The sequence below is a fragment of the Elephantulus edwardii genome, unplaced genomic scaffold, assembly GCF_000299155.1.
Source record: "Elephantulus edwardii isolate Elephantulus edwardi_28Jun2011 unplaced genomic scaffold, EleEdw1.0 scaffold00144, whole genome shotgun sequence".
Taxonomy (NCBI): Eukaryota; Metazoa; Chordata; class Mammalia; order Macroscelidea; family Macroscelididae; genus Elephantulus; species Elephantulus edwardii.
In genome coordinates, this window is record NW_006399894.1 from 5,759,924 (window position 1) to 5,764,591 (window position 4,668).

The 4,668-nt window shown below is 34.9% G+C and overlaps 1 protein-coding gene across 1 annotated transcript in view; it reads right to left on the reverse strand.

Moving 5' to 3' along the window:
• CCSER1 (coiled-coil serine-rich protein 1) overlaps positions 1-4,668 on the reverse strand; it is a 1,860,678-nt gene that overhangs the window by 171,239 nt on the left and 1,684,771 nt on the right. The gene's annotated exons all lie outside the window — the stretch shown is intronic.

Genomic DNA, 4,668 nt, shown 5'->3' on the forward strand with positions numbered 1-4,668 from the left:
GAGTGATAGGGAATGGCAAGGGACACACTGACAAAGGAGATTAATCAGAACTGGCTTTGACAAGCACTGTGGCAATTGGACAATTAAAACAGACATTGGGGGAGGGGAAAGAAGAACAAACTGGGGATGAGGGTGGAGAAAACAGTGCAACAATCAATGAATGAAAACCCAAAATCTCTGTAAATGTTCGTTAAAACTAATAAAATTTAATAATAAAAAAAATTTCTAGCCTCAGAAACCCATAGCAAGTTACCATGTGTTAGAATCCACTCAATGGCAGTGGATGTGTTGGATGTAAAAATAGTGTCTCTTGAACTGAAAAATAGCAGAGTTGTATAGTTGTACCAAGAGAAGAAAATAAATTTTCATTGTGTCAATTCTGATTCCTAGTGACTCTACGGGGCAGAGTAGGACTGCACACACATTTTTCCAGCCTGTAAATCTTTACCAATAACACATTTTGCTCCTTGGAAGGTTTGAACCACAAACTGTATGTTAGTAGTTGGGGTTTTCAACACAGTGACACTATGATTGTTTTTCTCTTTAATTGTGATACGCACAAAAAGATAAACAGGAAAAAATAGTACTTATTTTCCCAGATAAAGGTAGAAATCAATTAATATCAATTTTGTCCTTCAAGGAAAATGAATTACATAATGAAAATCATTTATAATTATAATATTTCGTTAAAATGAGGGGAAAGCAGTAAACCATACTTTTCCAAGGTCACTCGGTAAGTAACAAATACAAAACACAATAAAACCATGGATAACAAAAAAAAAACATGTATAACTCCTGGTGTAATATTCTATCACCTACATACCGTTTGCTGTCTTTACAGTATAAGGAGGAAGACATTAGGAAATAAAAATATTAAGTTATCTCAAAGGGATAATATATAGAGTACATAGTTCTCCTTTTTCTTCTCTGTGGCAAAAATCACTCTCCAGCTTAAAAAGCAAGGTGGAAAATGAAATATCTAAATTCTCTCTTATGGATTTTATTTAACTTTTATTTTACTTTGATTGTGTTCTACAAATAATTACTCTATTTAGACCAACACAGAATGTCATTTTGCTTTTCTTACTCTGACCTTGGGTTGATTTTCTATTCGCATATTATATTTCAATTCCTGTGTATCTCCGGATTAAGAACTGGATGCACAGCAAAGATGTTGGCTTCTTAATGTATCATCTAATTAATGTGATGTTGGATACATCAATTCTTTCTTTCACATATGAGGGAAAGCTGCATAGGAAAGACATTTTAAAAGTTAAAGGAAGTTTTTCCCACAACCATGGCCTGCTGCTCTCAGACCTTATGTTATTCTATTTTGGAGGAATATTCTTCTAAGTGGCATAGCACTCTTCAGCCAATTTGCTATATTGAGATAACCTGAGTTTGCTGGGATGCTGAACTTTGTGCCATTGGGGTATCAAATACCATGATTGTTACTCATAGAGGACAATGTTTAGTGGAGCTCCCAGTTTAAGATTGATTTGGAGGAAGGAGTGGCATCCACTTCCTAAATAACATGTCTTTGGAAACTCTGTGAACATGCCATGGTCTTTGCAATCACTTATTATGCATCAGAGAGCTGGACAATGACTAGAGAGGATAGAAGGATGCCTTTGAGCTATGATGTTGGAGAAGAGTATTGAATATACCATGGACTGCTAGGAAAACAAACAGGTTTGTCCTGGAGAGGGTGACTGGCTGCTCCTTTGAGTCAAGGATTTTGAAGCTTCTTCTGGCATATTTTGGATATGTTTCAAGGAGAGACCAGTACTTGTAGAGGGACGTCGTGATTGGAAGGGTGGAGGAACAGCGCAGGAGAGGAAGACCCTCGATTAGATGGATTGATTTGGTGACTGCCGTAATGAGAGTAGGTGTGTCAGAGATGTTGAAGTTGGTACAAGATAGGGCAGAATTTAGGGCTGTTGTTCATAGGGTCGCTATGAGTCACAGGCAACTTGATGGCACATAACAACAACAATTGATAGAATTTTGTTAGATTTATTTACACAAGCCCAACATGTCTAGTGTAACTACATGAAGTTTATGGGGGAAAAGTCATTTCAAGAAAAATAAAACTAAATCATTATCTTACTTATAGAAAAAGAATTATACCTTTTCTAACAATTGTAATATAGGTTTCTATACTAAACACATTTTTAAAATTCATTTTTATTTAATCAGTCAAATACATTACACTCTATAACATCAATTATAATTGATCAATTCCTTATCTTGAAGGATGGTGTGTTTGTCTAATTTAATATTTTATACTGCTGGACTGGTGATTTAATATAGTCAAGTCTTTGCTCTCAGTCACCACACGCAACCCCACATTTCAGTAATGGTTTAGTGATTATGCTTTTACTTTATTTCATTTCATTTCTTCCTTCATTGCCAGATCAGAGACATTAATAAGCAGTCTGAAACATTACACTTAGAATTGATTCCAAAGGAAAGTATAATTATCTGCTGCCACCATGTTCACTCAGCATTTCTCAGGAATTCTGGTGCATATTATTTGTATAATGATGAGTTATTAAAGTAATTTGAGGACTACTTTCAATTATCTAAGTGGTGTAATATACAACTTCGTTTACTGTTTTCAAAAGAAATTCTTTTTACAAATTTACTTATTTATTTTCACCTAGTAAAACTTTGACTCACGTATTTTAGGTGTGTTGTCAGAAGGAGTCAGTCCGTGGGAGAAAACAGCATGCTAGAAAAGGTGCAGGGTCAGATAGGAAGATCCTTAAAGATTTTGATACAAAAGACAGTAATGAGGATTTGTTTTTGTTTTTGTTGTATTTTCAGTTATACTTTGACCTTTCCATATCTGAGTCAAGTTAATTATCATAAAAATGTCCTGAAAACTAACAAAAATTTTCATCATTGTACTCTTCTCCTTAACTTTATTTTCTATCTATCTATCTATCTATCTATCTATCTATCTATCTATCTATCTATCTATCATCTATCCATCCATCTATTAAAGTATATCTCCATCAATGCGAAAGAAGTGAAAATTAGTTCTGTTGTTGCTCTTAACTTTCGTTGAGTCAAGTATGACTCATACCAACCCTATGAACAAGACAGAACCTTGTCCTATTCTGTGCCATCGTTATCAACTCTGATACAGTTGAGCACATTGCTGTAGTCACTGTGAGAATTCATCTCATTGAGGGTCTTCCTTTCTTTCGCTGACCCTCCTTTCCAGGAATGACTTCTCTACAGAGGAATAGCTTCTCCAAACAATATGCCTAATATATATGAGATACAGTCTTATAGTCTTTGTGTCCAACGAACACTCTGGCTGCACCTTCTCCAAGACTTTGGCAGTTCATGAGATATTCAGTACTTTTCTCTAATATCTCAATGCAAAGGCAACATATTTTTCTTCTGTTTCTTATTCAATGTCAAGCTCTCAATAGCGTAGCAAGTGATCAAAAGAACATCGTTGAAATCAGGCATACCTTAGTTCTCAAACTAATATCACTGCTGCTCAGTAATTTTGAGAGGTTTCAGACTGCTGGAACCAAGTGTATAGATTGTGCATCCAATTAAGATGAAGTTGTTGACAGTTTCAATCTTTTTGCCATCTGTCAAGATATCACTTTATTAAGTCCAGTGGCAATATTTTTGTTTTCTTGACTTTAAATGCAATCCATATTGAAGGTTTCAGTGTTTAACATTCTACAGATAGTACTTCCAGTTCTCCTCACTTTCTGCAAGCAAGGTCATGTGATCTACATAACAAAGGTTGTTGATGAGGCTTTCCTATAATCCTGAGGCCACATTCTTTTTCATAGTGTTTAGCTTCTCAAATAATTTGCTCACCCTACAGATTAAATGACTATGGATGAAAGATACAACCCTCATGCACACTTTTCTTTATTTTAAAACATATAGTGTTCCCTTGCTCTAAATGAACAACAGCTTCTTTGTCTAGGTATCCAGGTATATGTTTTGCATGAGCACAATTACATGTTCTGAGATTATGACTCTTCTCAATGTTAGCCATGATTTGCCATGATCCACACAGTCAAATACCTTTGCATAGTCAATAAATAAAGCACAAAAAGACATTCTTCTACTATTCTTTTCTTTCAGCAAGGATCCATCTAACATCAGCTATGTTATCCCTGGTACCATATTTTCTTCTAAATCCAGCTTGAAGTTCTTGTAGTTCTCTGACATTTTTGATCTTCAGCGGTAATTTGTTTGGTGTGATATTAATGATATTGTTTGATAATTTCCACATTCTTTTGGCTCACTGGAGCCTCAGATCATTAGCTTGGCATAAATGCTATTTCAGAACGTAACAAGTAGAGGAATAAGTTTTATTTCCAATATAATTAATATGAGGAAGATATATTCCCCCAAACACTTGGCTGATAACCAAAAGTTCAGCAATTAAAATCTTTCTGCTGGTCTCTAATATGTCTATAGATTTTCATAGAGATTAATAAGTCTGGAAATTGTGCAGTATAATTCTTCTTTATCCTATATGGTAACCACTAATTGGAATTGACTATTTGTCAATGGGTTTAATAGGTTTACAGCATTTTCAAATTACATTTCTTTCAAGGAGCTCTGGTGGCAAAGCGGGTAAGAAGTTGTGCTACCAATCCTAGTGAAAGTATCCAAAGGTAA